Source organism: Echinops telfairi, unplaced genomic scaffold (assembly GCF_000313985.2).
Source record: "Echinops telfairi isolate 266 unplaced genomic scaffold, ASM31398v2 ScPeMD7_7469;HRSCAF=8507_0, whole genome shotgun sequence".
Lineage (NCBI taxonomy): Eukaryota > Metazoa > Chordata > Mammalia > Afrosoricida > Tenrecidae > Echinops > Echinops telfairi.
In genome coordinates, this window is record NW_022111372.1 from 8,288,981 (window position 1) to 8,303,902 (window position 14,922).

Here is a 14,922-nt window from a genome sequence, read left to right on the forward strand (position 1 = left end):
CAAAGTAACATCCTTATTTTTTGACATTTAAAAGAGGTTTCTGAAGCAGACTTACACAAGTTTGCTCTTTTGACTGCTGTTTCCATGAACATTGATTATGTATCCAAGCAAGACAAAGCTCCTTGACAATTTCAATCTTTTCTCTGTTTCCATAATGTTATATACTGGTCCAGTTGTGAGGATTTTGTTTTCTTTACATTGAGTTGTAATCCATACTAAAGGCTGCAATCCTTGATATTTATCAAAAAGTGCTTCAGGTCTTCCTTCCTTCAGCAAGCAAACTTGTTAGCATCATATTGCTGGTTTGTCTTCATACAAGCCAGTTCTCCTGTTATCCGTTCAGCATGCAAATTGAATAAATATGGTGAGAGAATCTAGTCCTATGGCACATCTTTCCTGATTTTCAATCATAAAGTATGTCCTTGTTCTCTTTGCACAACTGTCTCTTGATCTGTGTACAGGTTCCAATTGAACACAATAAGGTGTTTTGGAACTCACGTTCTTCTCAAGTATATTGAGATACTATGCTTATATTGGGGCAGGCTACTGGAATAAACAGGATGTGGTTGGGTATCTGAGAAGCCTTCTGGCATCCTTAATGCCAAGAGACAGGGTCAAACATGCCTACACCTTCTCTCCCTCCTTACCCATTCTGACACCAATGGCTTTTCCCACAGAACTCTACTTCTCTGGTGATTTCTCAAATGTATAGCAATGGTGGCCCAGAAGCCACAGATAATATTCAAAACTGAGGGATTTATTTATGTGTTTATCACCACAAATCAGGGTAAGTATACAGTGAACCCTATTTTATCGCGGTTAATCGGTTCTAGACCCTACCGTGATAAATGAAATTCCACGAAGTAGGATTCCTTATTTGTAAATCAAATATTTTAGTAGTTAGAGCATAGAGGGCATGAAAAAACACCCTTTAGTCACCATTACACTTGTATTACCCAATTTATTAAACGAAAAAGGGAAAATACAGTAAAACATTTTGGATGTTACAATGATCATTTATCATTTATTATATTATTTATGGCATCAAGCGTGTACAGTATGAGCCAATCAGTGGCAGTAATGACAGAGCATGCGCTGTTACCAAAAACCGCGATAGAGTGAAGCCGATGAAGTCGAAGCGCGAAGTGGCGAAGGTTCACTGTAGAGCAAAGACACAGTAATTGGTCCAAAGCAACATGTCTCCTCGGCCAGCAATGAAGCTTCCCTCTGGTCCTCATTCCTGCAACCATGTGGTTCCTTGGCTTCTGCTTCTATAATGCAAGAAGCCAGTCAGCCTGTCCTGTCTCACATTCTTATAGTCCTGGGCCAGTTGATGAGAAGATACCGCAGTCTAGGCACTTATCCTCTAGGTCTCCATGCCACCATTTGTGGTGCATCTGGTCTAAGAGGCATCTAATACTTGGCTCAGAGATTTTGAACCTGCTTTTGCAAATTATCCTAGGAAGTCTCTGTGTCTCAGGTGGCACTTCAATACTGAGGAATGACTTTGATGGAGGTATGACTTTTTTCTTTCAGCAGACTCTACCTCCAAGAACAGAAAACCTGATAGGTATAGAATGAAATTTTCAAAAAAGTATACAAGAAGGAAGCAAAATCCATTTTAAAAGATTGTTAAAATTAAAGGACAAAGAGGATGCCAGAAAGATGCTGAAACTTGCTCTTAATTGCAGAGTAGCTAAGTTGAATGGGGAAAAAATATTAAGTGAAAGGGCTGAAAAAAAATTTCAAAGTCCATCTTAAGAAAACAAAGTAAATTATTAAAATGAACTTATAAAGATGTCAGCTTAGACACCACAAAGAAAAACTACACTCACTTTTCTTAAACTGAAACAAATGAAGAAGAAAAAATACATGCCTCAAGTTGCAATATTGAAAGATTCTATGGGAAAAATCTTGAATGATGCAGGAAGCACCAAAAGAAGATGGAAACAATACACATCCACTGTATGAAGATGAACTAGTGCACATTCAACCATTGTAAGCGCAGCATATGATCAAGAACAAATGCTACTAAAGGAAGAAGCCCAAGGTGCAATGAAAGCATTAATCAAAACCACGGTTCAGGAATTGATGGAATACCAATCGTAATGTTTCAAAAAGCTGATGAAGTACTGGAAGTACTCATTCATCTATGGTAGGAAATTTTGGATATAGCTACTTTGCCAATTGACTGGAAGAGATCTATATATGTACCAATTCCAAAGGAAGATAGCCCAACAGAATGGTGAAATGATAGAACAATATCATTAATATCACATGAAAGTAAAATTTTAGAGAAAATCATCCAACAATGATTGCAGCAGTCCATTGACAGGGGTTCAGGCTGGATTCATAAGATGACACGGAACAAGCATATAATTGTTGATAACGGTTGAATCTTGGCTGAAAGCAGAAAATACCAGAAAGATTTTTACTTGTGGTTTATTGTCTACACCAGGGCTTTCAACTTTGTGGGCCATAACAAACTACTGTTAAGCCTGAGAAGAATGGGAATTCCAGAACCCTTCACTGTGCCCATGTTGAACTTAGACATGGATCAAGAGGCAGTTGTGACAACAGAACATAGGATTAGAGCAAGACTTAACACCAGAAAAGGCATGAATCAGGGGTGTATACTTTCCCCATACTTATTCAAACTGTATGTTGAAAAAATAATCAGAAAAACTGAATTACATGAAGAATAAGTATTATAAGATATCTTATTAACAACCTGCAATATGAACATGACACTATTTTGCTTTCTTAAAGTGAGGTGCACTTGAAGCCCTTTCTGATAAAGGTCAAGGATTGTAGCCCTTCATATGGATTACAATTCAATTAAAGAAAACAAAACCCTCACAACTGGGCCAATACATAATATCCTCATAAGGAGAGATAAGTCTGAAGTTGTAAAGGATTACATCTTGATTAGATCCATAATCAAAGCTCATAGAATCAACAGTTAAGAATTTAATACAATGCATTGCCTTAGTAAATGTGTTACACAAGACCTCTATAGGATGTTGAAAAGCAAGGATGTTACATTGAAGATTAAGATGTTACTGACCCAAGCCAGATTGTTTTCAATTGCCTCATATGAACATGAACGTTGGCTATTGAATAGAAGAAATAAATAAATAAATAGAATAATCAATGCTTTTGAATTATGGTTCTGGTGAGCAATACTAAAAGTACCAGAGACTATCAAAAGAGCAAACAAACCTATCTTGAGAGAATAACAATGGAATGTTCCTTAGACGGTAGGATTGCTAGACTTCATCACGGTGCTCTGGAAAACATTGTCCTTTGCAATGTAGGGGATCGGCGAAAAAGAGGAAGAGCTTCGATTCGATGGATTGGCACAGGGCTCAGCCATAGAGCAGTTGTCAGGATGGCACAGGGATGAGGACTGATGATAGGTGTTTCATTCTGTTTTACAAGGTTTGCCATATGAATCATGGCATCTGAAAACAACACTTCCAGGAAAATGAGCACTGGTGTCCTAAGCCACACCCCCTAGTAAATTAGTCATAAAGATGCCCTGAAAGAAATAAAGAGTGAGACACCTCCTACTGTAACACACACGAGCCCCTGAGCACTGTAACAGAGATTTCCTTCCAAAATGAGATCATAGCCACAAGCATAGATCTACGTTTTTTATATTTCACAAAAGAAATAATGGCTAGAAGGGCCGTATTAATTGACTATATTTCAACTAGTTTTTAATCTTTTTCTATGGAATTGATTTTAGGCAGATTGTAAACCAACCTTATTTTCATACACATTTATTTTTAAAAAAAATTAAAGTCTGTTTCCTGATAAAACTAAGAAGATATTTTAATTGTGCTTACTCTGCTATTAGTAATTAACTTAGCATCCTTCTGGAGATTAAGGTCAATATAAAGCTTTTAGTTTCCTTGCTACTTAATTTGCTCTCTGTTTCTGTTTTTACATTTTTATTTCCACTGATAACATTAATAAAATTCATGCATGATTAAACATTTGTACTCTGCTGGACTAATTAATTTTGAACATCTAAGTAGGAAGGAAAATGAGTATCTTTTATTACCCTGTAACGATATTTTCATGAATCCACTTGAGATTTAATAACAATTTTTACATCACTATATATTTAATGTGTGCATATATTGTCTCTAATCAAAAGTCAAGCTAAATGTCAATTGTTTTAAATATTTGATTTTAAATGTTCTAGAAATTTTAAATTAAATGAGTAACTTGCAGTATTTTCACTTACGCATACATCTGTAGCATATTATACACATAATATTGGATTACAAGATTAAAAATTTATTGTCTTGCCAAGAGCATAGTTAATAAATTGATAGACTATATGCTAAGTATATATAATCTATTTTATGGCATATAAGAATTCGTGAAAATAACTGATAAACTCTATTAATTCCAAGGAAACCATAATTGTGTGCTCTTTTGTGATGCTTATTGATAGCTATTTTGTTTCACTTCAAGTTAAATGAGGCTTTTTTTTTTTTAATCAATTATTGGGGCTCATACAATTCATCACAATACATAGATCAATTGTGTAAAGCACATCTATACATTTGTTGCCCTCATCATTCCCAAAATTCGCTTGCCTCTTGGGTTCCCGGAATCCGCTCATTTTCCTTCCCCCACCTCCCCTTCCCTTCCTCCTCCCCTTTCCCCCATGCATCCTTAATAATTTATAAATTATTATTATATCTTATATTACACTGTCCGGCGTCTCCCTTCACCCACCCCGCTGCTGCCCGTCCCCCAGAGGGGAGGTTATATGTGGCTCCCTGTGATCCATTCCCCCTTACTACATCCCCTTTCCCTCCTGGTATCGCCACTGTCACCCCTGGTCCTGAGAGGTTCTTCTGTCCTAGATTCCCTGCGTTTCCAATTCCCATCTGTACCGCTGTGCATCATCTGGTCTAACCAGGTCTGCAAGGCAGAATTGGGGTCCTGGAAGTTAGAGGGAGGAAGCGTTTAAGAACTAGAGGAAGGTTGTGGGTTTCATTATTGCTATACTGTACCCTAAGTGACTCATGAGGCTTTTAATAATTATTTGGTTAATTTATTTGATTGTATATATACAGCTTATATTTAAATGCTTTAAAATTTGTCATATATTTCAATCATTATATGATCTTCACTGTAATTAACCCTATAAAACCTTTTCTATAGGTCATCATATTGTAATTACACACACACATACGCACAGAGAATTAAACAAATAAGGATTGATTAAATTTTATAGCTATTAATCAAAATATTTTTGGATAAAAATATAATTAATGTTATCCAATCGTAAGTGACTGATTTAAATTTTATATTAATATCTATATTACCATAAAATCTAGAAGATTTTATTTCTTGTGTGGATCTCACAAACGTATCTGGGGTTTTTACTGTCATCCATACCCTTCTGGAAACCAGAATCTCATATTTTAACCACTTCTACTACTCCCTCCTTCTCGGCTTTGGATTATATAATTGACAATCCTTTAGTCAAGGATTTTGGTGGGCTTCTTCCATATGGACTAAGCTGCCAGTCACTTAGCTGCTTTTTGGAAACAAGTTTTTAAGACCCCAGAGACTATTGTAGCTAATAGAAGGTACCTTCTAATTTATTCAAGACATATTTAATAAGACAGTTTTGAAAAAAATCTATATGATTTTATTATGGATATTTTAAATGAAATATTCTTATGATCTTCAGATAACTCAAAGTATTATTCCCTAAGATATTTTAGAAGCTTTAAGTGGCTTGTTTTAGATATATGCTTTTAGAAGAGCTTACTTTTAAAGAAAATATATTTATTTATTAATTTTTAGTTTGTCATTACAAATGCCAGATATTTAAAATTTTAAAAATGAGGTGTTATTTATAACTTAATGTAACCATTTATAATACTTATTTTGATAATTTTTCTTTGACTATACATCTCAAAGTGAAGTTAAAATAAAAAAATAAAGAAAAAAAAACTGGGTCATTTTACTCAAAGGGAAATGTTGTAATGCAACCTTTTTAGTAAATGGAAAGAGAAAAAAGAGATGTGACTATGATTTTTCCTTCTGTTTTTTCTTTTTCTTTTTTTTATTAATTCTTGCTTTATTTTTATTTCTTGTGTTTCCCCAGGGTTACAATGAGACTCAAGTTAGAAGAGGGTGGTGAAAGTGCATAGATATTAACATAATGAAAAAATATATTTCTTTTTTTCTGGAAATTCTAAATTCGCATCTAGATAGAAATATAGTTCTTTCAACAAGACATAATACCAAGTCATTAAATATTTTGCTTCAGATTTCATGTGATATAATCTATGCACTAATGTTTAATGCTCACTATAATTTTTGAATGGGCACATTGTAAGTCCTACATTCTTGAATATACAAACATCAAGTCATGATATTGAGAAAAGTGTAATTGTGCTTGAGTTTTTGATAAAGATGTAAGAGGGGCCTTATTGTAACAGGAGTAAAATATGCTCCATTCTGCTTTCCTACATATTACATATCTATTCATGTAAAAATATATGGAAGATAAACATAATAAAAGTCCACAGTCTATCAGTTCTTCTGTAGTTTTATTCATAAAGAAATCCTGGGGTTGGAAAAATGGTTAAGCACTCAACTACTAGGCAAAGAGTTGGCAGTTCAAATCCACCTACAGGCTCCTCAGAATGCTGACCTAGTAATCTGTTTTTTAAATGATCACAGCTTTGAAAGGTCTGCACACATGGGATCATAATAAGTAAGAATTGACGCACTTAAAACTAACAACATCAATAACAATAATTTAAAAAACTATACACCAAACTATACACTACTATTCATCTATATTCTCTGTAGTCATTCATTCATGCATTCAACAAGTAATCGATAATCAATGTTGCTTTTTTTGTCATTGTACTCAATGATACCCAAAAAAGCACAGAAACCCATTTTCATGAAGTCAATGTGACTCAGAGCAACCCAATATGCCAGTGTGGAACTGCTTCTTAGGCTGTCCACGAGTGTAATCTCTGTAGGAGTATAGAGCCTTATCTCTCTCTCTCAAAGTGTCTGTTTGGCTTGAACTGCTGGCCTTGCAATTGACAGCTCAATGCTTAACTCACAGCACAAACAGTGCTTCTTCGTGATACAAGTTTGGAATGAAAAAAATATACCACATATTACTGGGTATATGAGTTAAATTTTCTGTCAACTTGCAGTGAAGTGGAGGCCAGTCAATCAGGTTGCAGCCTGATTATCTCTCTTGGCAGATATGGTCTTTTGATAAGAGATATATTGAGGACCCTCTCTCTCTGCTCCTTTGCCTTACTGCTTGCTGGGACTCTCAGCCTGCCTCCAAGGTGGCACCATGTGAGGTGCTCAACCTTGAAAGCTGTTGGAACCCTGCCACATTTCCACGAATGGGAATCGGATCCAAGCGACTTTGCACCCATTGATTGGCTTTTGGCCCCATTGACTTAAATTGGACTGGGCTATAATACCTTCTTTATACAAAATTACTTTCTTGATATAAAAGCCTTTTTCCTACATATATGAATGCCACTCATTTTGTTTCTCTAGACAGTCCATCCTAATAAACTACAATTCATAGAACTGACAGTTCAGGCAGCAAACAAAACTATATGCAGCTAAGTCAATAATGCATATACCAATAACTAACAGTTGGCAAAGAAAAATATCCCATGCTTTGAAAACATAGGAAGAGAGTTATTTGATCTAGTTTGAGAAACAAATGAATGTTCTCCACTAAGAGATCTAAAACATGCATATGAAGAATAAATTGATTATTTAAGACAGGAGGATTCAGAGAAAAAAGGAAGAGGAATTCAAATATAAGAAGCAGCATATTCAAGGAAATAAAACCAGGATAATATGGATGAAACACAGAATCAAGAGAGTAATGGGTGGCTGATAAAGGTGGCCAAGTAAGTACTGATCACACTGAATTAGCCACATGATAAGGAGTTTGGAATCTTATAAACCTTTGTCGTTTCCATTGAAAAAAATCATACTGTGTATTGCTTTTTAAATGACAAGCTTCCTTGTGTAGGTATGTGTTAATCTTCAACCACTCAGCATCTGCTTATGAGGGATTACAAGGAATTGGGCATTCTCAGCAAATCTTATCACCACTGAAAGCACAAAATTTAGACTAGTGAAATGAGAATACCTATATTTCCTAGAGTATTGAGTTCCCCATAGTGTAATGCATCCAAAGGGTAACGGCTCATAAAATATCAATATTAATTGAAGACTATAGCAACATGAAGATTTATTCTATCTTAATTTCAAAGATTTGGAGGGATAGAGTCAGATCATTTATAGTGCTTCTCTATGGTGACATTATTTTAATGGTGTCATTTAAATCCATTTTCAGCACAATGAAGTGGTTTCTAAATGATAAATCACACTATTTAATATTTCAATTGAGACATTGTTATATACAGAGATTCAATTGTTTCAATGAAGAGTTTCAAAGATTTACTTGTGTCTTAAATTAGAACGCTTCACTATATTAATAATTTTGTAACCTAACCATTCTTTTGATTTATCAGAAATACTATATGGATTGTAAAATGAATGTTATATGTTGCTTTTTGCATCCACGTTGACTATCAATTTTGAACAACTTATAAACAGTGCATTACTTGAAAAGAAAATGTGGAGTGATGAATTTATTTACACGGCTGTACTTTCCGTCTCCCCCAATAAGTCTTCTTTTCTATTTGTCACATATTCTCAAGTAAAACTTGCTCCAAGAGAAAAGGATAGCTAAGTAGAAACTTAATATGTGAAACATTTGCTTACTATTTTTTATCACTTTTGTATTTGCAATGAAAATCAAATGGTACTTTAATGTTGATCATGTTTAGCAAATAAAATATGCATTTACAGTAAAGGTTTTGACCTTTCATTTATGTGATTATTCAAGCGAGTGCACTCTGAGCAAAAGGAGGAGGAAGTACGAACATTTTTGTTCAACTCGAATGTGTTAAGTGCTCCAGAATTGCTGTTAGGTGAAATCCTCTTTAAGGACTCAGAGCTGAGGAGGTAGCTCTTTCTCTGTCTATACCAATGTTAATTTGTTCTTGCTCTCATGCAATAAAAATAAGGAAAGAGTAAAGCAGAAATGTCAGGTTTTCTGGGACAGTGCTTACTGCTAATATTTTAAGATAAGAAAATAGCACATTCAGTCCTCATTATCTGTCACATTCTAAGAAAGTTCCTAGAGATCTGAAAGGAGCTCATAGAAGTGAGCTCTGTAGAAAAGAAAGCTCTCTTGGGCTATAGGACTTTGGGAGAAAAAACAGAAACAAACAAACACAAAGTTTTTCTCCGGTCTTAGCATGTACAAAAGTCTGTCATGGTTCAGAACTTTGAATCAAACCAGCCCTTTATTTCCATTTCAAGATGAGAGATTTTGAGAGGTAAATCAATTCTATAACATGTTTCTGAGGTGCATTATTAGATTTGCAAATGTGATTATATTATGTGGCAAGTTCATTTCCTCATTTTTCATTTTGAAAGAATTGGGACTAGGGGCTAAGCCTTGAATTGACACACTTCACCTCAACACTGAACTTGGAGGTGGATAATACCCTCTCTGGAGGTTCCATCTCTAAGGGGTCAGTTGAGGAAGTTAAACTTTACCTTTCCCTTGCATATACTAGGGATAATAGTATCTAAAATTGAAGGTTTAAAAAGACAGGTATTAAAGACCTACAATTATCACTATACTCAATTACCTCCGTTAAACTATTTGAGTGTCTCTGTGGCAAGTCATTCAAGTTCCCCCAGGAAGCTGCTCAATTACATTTCCTCAGAATCATTTACATTTTGGAACATTTCCATACAGGTGTGAAGGGAAATATGCATTGAAATAAAATGAAGTAAGTTTTAAATAATGATATTAACAACTATTTGTGGGTCTTATAAAAGAAATAATGCAAGTATGTCTTTATTGTTAATCATAGTTAGACATCCTCCATTTTCAAAATGCATGTTAAATTGGATACCCAAAATTGGGGGAGATAAAGGCATGAAGTATTTGGCTTACAAACTTTCATAGGTGGGGGAAAAATTCACAGGATTATAGGGTTAAGGTGTAGGTATTACTTAATTGCAATTGTGACGGTAAAGAATTATGTACAGGCGCCAGGTTGGCAAGGGGTAGATTGAGTTACTTTATTGTGCCAACCTGACCGATAAATACATGTGGGATTAATTGAAGGGCAGAGGGGTAAATGACTCAGTGAGCCTTGCCTTTCAAATTCTTGGGTCTCTTGATTTGTGATGGTAACACCAGGGTGCAGCTGCCTTAGCAGTTCCCTGCTTCAGCTTGCAAGGCTCACTTCTGGCAAGACATCCCCAAGGAGAAGCCACATAGACCCACCCTGATGCAGCCCTGGGTGCTGGAGCACCCATGTGGAGACCCCTGCCAGCGCTGAGATGTTTAACGTTCACTGACTTGGCTTTCTTCTTGCAGTTGGCATAATTGTGTCTGCTTTGTGAGATGGAGGAGGACTTTGTGGACTGGTTTTGGACATATGGGTGAATATTGGACTTGTGGGCTTGGGCAGCACTGGGTTGGGATGTTTTCCTGATGTACAGTTAACCTTTATATAAAACTCTCTCTTTTACATGAGTTTCTGTGGATTTGTTTCTCTAAAGTACCCAGACTAATACACATGTGCATAAATGTATGTTTTTTTTGGTCAATTCTCATTATTTCCCCATTTTATATCAGGAAAAATAACCATATGATCTAAGTAGTGTATATGAAGTAAAACCCATACGTACACACATATTCAAGCAACACATATGGTTATTTTTATAACTTTTATTCATATTACATCATTTTAATTGTTGGTGACTTTTAAAAAAATCTCTAGAATATAGATATAGTTTCCTCTAAACACACTGCTATTTGAATATTTTACAGTAAAAATTATAACAGCTGCTTTATGGAGGCTCTTTTTCATATCAGGATATTTTTTTATGCTCATAATTGGTTTATAACACATCCACATTACAGTAATTACTATAATTGTGAAAATATTGAAGACTATTGAGAACTTATTATCACTGTCAAGAATTTCATTTACTTGGATTCACAATTAATGCCCACATCATTAATTTTGTTTACTTGGATGCACAAATAATACTCAGCAGTCAATAAATCAAACAGTGTATTCTATGGACTAAATCTGCTGGAAAATGCCAATCGAAAGTCTGAAGAAGCACATATGTCACGTTGAGGACTAAGGTACACCTGACCCAAACCACAATATTTCTAATGGCCTCAATGTCATGTAAAAGCTATAAAATGGATAAGGGATAACAAGGAGGAATTGATGCATTTGAATGACAATGTTGGAGAATAAATATAGAAAACTATATCAGGCACTGCCAGAAGAACAAACAAATCTGTCATGGAAGAAGTACAGCCAGCCTACTCCTTCGAAGCAAGAGTGGCTAGACCTGTCTCATTTACCTTGGAGGTAACTGTAGATGCAATCAGTTTCTGAGGAAGGAGATCATGCTGGGCAGTGTTAGTCAAAATGGAGACTCTCAATGAGATGTATTGACACAACAAATTCAAATTATGTTGTTGTTGTTAGGTGCCATTGAATTGTGCACAATAGAACAAAACACTGCATTGTGCTGTTCCATCTGCTTAATTGTTTCTATGCCTTATCCCATTTCATTGAGGGGCTTCCATTTTTTTTTTTTTTTGCCACTCCCTCCACTTTACCAAACAGGTTGTCCTTCTCCAGGGGCTGGTCTTTTGTGACAATATGTCCAAAGTATGCAAGAAAAGTCTTGCCATCATTGCCTCTAAGGAGCACTGTGTCCTTGCTTTTTCAAATACTTTCAACATTCTTCTCCAGCACCATAATCATATGTATTGATTCTTCTATGGTCTTCCTCATTCAATGCCCAACTTTCACATGCATACCATATAAGGGAGAATACATTGGCTTGGGTCTGGCACCCTTTAGACCTCAAAGTAACATCTTTGCTTTTCAAAATTCTAAAGAGGTCTTTTGCAGCAGATTTACCTAAGGAAATACATTTTTGGGTCTCTTGACTGCTGCTTTCATGAGCATTGATTGTGTTTCCAAGTAAGAAAAAATCCTTGACAACTTCAAATTTTTCTGCATTTATCATGATGTTACCTATTTGTCCAATTGTGAGCATTTTTGCCTTCCTTACATTGAGTTGTAATCCATAATGAAGGCTACAATCCTGGGTCTTCATCAGCATGGGTTTCAATTCCTCCTCACTTTCAGCAAGCAAGTTTGTGTCACCTACATATTGTAGGAAGTTATAAGCCTTCGTGCAATCATGATGCTGCACTCTGCTTTGTATTATCCAGTTTCTCTGATGATTTTCTAAGTATATTAATTGAAGAAGTATGGTGAGAGAATACAATCCTGCCACACAGCTTTCCTAATTTCAAACTAAGCAGTGTTCACACAACTGCTTCTTGATCCATGCACAAGTTTTCCATGAGCACAATGAAGTTTTCTGTAATTCCCACTCTTGACCAGCTTATCCATAGTTTATTATGATCAATACAGTTGAATGCCTTTGTAAAGCCACTTCAACACAAATACACATCATTCTGATAGTCTCTGCTTTGAGGCAGGATCCATCTGACATCAGCAACAATATCTCTTGTTTAACACCCTCTTCTGAATCTGGCCTAAACTTCTGGCAGTGTCCTGTCAGTGTGTTGCTGTAACCATTGTTGGATGACCTTACATAAATTGCATGTGATATAAATGATATCACTCTATAGTTTGATCATTCTGTTTGGCCAGAATTGGTATTGGTACTGGCACAAATATGAATTTCTTGCTGTCAGTTGGCCAAGTATGTCTCTTCCAAATTTCCTAGCATAGAGAATAAGTGTTTCCAGTGCTTCTTCAGCTTTCTGAAACTTTTCATGGGTATTTGGTCAAGTTTTGGAGCCTTACATTTCTCTAATGCATTCAGTGCAGCTTGAACTTCTTCCTTCCGCATCACTGGTTCCTGCTCATATGCTACTTCCTGAACTGTTTGACAGGATACTGGTTCTTTCCGTTCTTTCTGGAACAGTGACTTTGTGTGTTCTTTCCATTTTCTCCTGAGGCGTCCTCCACCACTCAGTATTGTGGCTATAGAATCTTTGAAAATTGCAATTTTAGGCTTGATTTTTTTCTTGGGTTATTTCAGTTTTATATCTGCTGAGTGTGTTCTTCCCATTTTGTTTTTCTAATTCTAGGTCACTGCACATGTCATTATAATATTTGGATTTATCTTGAGTTGCCCTTTGAAATTTTCTATGCAGCTCCTTGATGTCATCCTTTCTTCCATTTGCTTTAGCTACCCTGTGATTAAGCACACATTTCAGACTCTCCTCTGACATCCACTTTGATCTTTTCTCTCGTTCCTGTCTTTTTTGTGACTTTTTGTGTTCTCTATGAATGACGGTCTGGATGTCCTCCCACAGCTCACCAGGTCTTCTGCCATTAGTGCTCAATGCTGCAAATCTGTTCTGGAGATGTTCCCAAAATTCAGATGTGATAGACTCAAGCCAGTATTTTCTGATTTGTTTTAATTTTATTCAGCTCTATCCTGAGCAATTGATGATCCATTCCTGTAGACCCCTCATGTGTTTTAGCTGCTTCCTCACGATGTCTTCTCACATATTTAGTCAATTTGATTTCTGCATATTCCTTGTGGGGATATCTATGTGTATAGTTGCCTTTCTGCTGTTGGAAAAAAGTTATTTGCTATGTACAAGTCATTAGTTTTACAACTTCTATCATGTGGTGTACAGCTTCATTTCTATTACCAAACCCATATTTCCAACTACTGTTCCTTCCTCTTTATTTCAAACATGTATATTCCACTTGCCAATAACTATCAATGTATCTTGATTGCATGGTTGATCAATTTTTGACTGAAGTCTTTGGTAGAATTCTTCTGTTTCTTCATTACTAGTTTTTGTGGTTATTGCATGAATTTGACTATTTGTATTGACTGAATTTCCTTGAAGGTGGTTAGATATACTCTGATAATAGATAATATTGTACTTCATGATGGATTTAGCAAGATCCTTTCTGACAATGAATGCAACACCACTAATCTTGATTGTGTTAAACCTGACATTATGTCATATAATATATTTTTTCATTGAAAATGGCCAATACTAGTAAATTTCAACTCAGGAACACCTACAATATCTATCTTCATGTAGTCTATTTGATTTTTGAGAACTTCCAATTTTCCTAAATACATATCTCTAATATTCCAAGTTCCAAACATTAGTAGACATTTTCTCTTTACTATGAGTACTGCCCTGTCATCAAATGAAGATGCTGTAGCCTCCATTGCCACATGAGCGACTCTCCTGCAAGAAATCATCTGTTCTTCAGTCACATTTTGAATGCACTCAGACTCAATGGGTCCATCTGCCAGTAGTAGCTCTGACAGTATTCGATTGCCTTTTTTTAGGCATTCAGTATTTGAAATTGCTTTGAAGCTATGCAGTATTGTTTTACTCCAAGGTGGGGAACTGAGTCCTTCTTCCTTGCCTGTTCTTAGTCTGAAAGCTCGCTGAAATATGTTCAATTTGAGTGACCCTGTTGGCATTTGAAATACCAGTGACATAGCATCCAGTACCACAACAATTTACAGTGAGACAAACTGACACACAAGTTAGGGGAATTCAAACACAGCAACAGTGATGAGTAAGGCACAGGACCAGGTAGTATTTCGTTCTGTTGTACAGAGGGTTGCATTAGATTGGAATTGAGTCCACAGTACTTAACAGCTGAAACATTATTTTTTGAAAAGAACTGTGTGCTTTTAAACATTTAACATGGGTGGCAAACTTTAACATTAGGTTAAGCA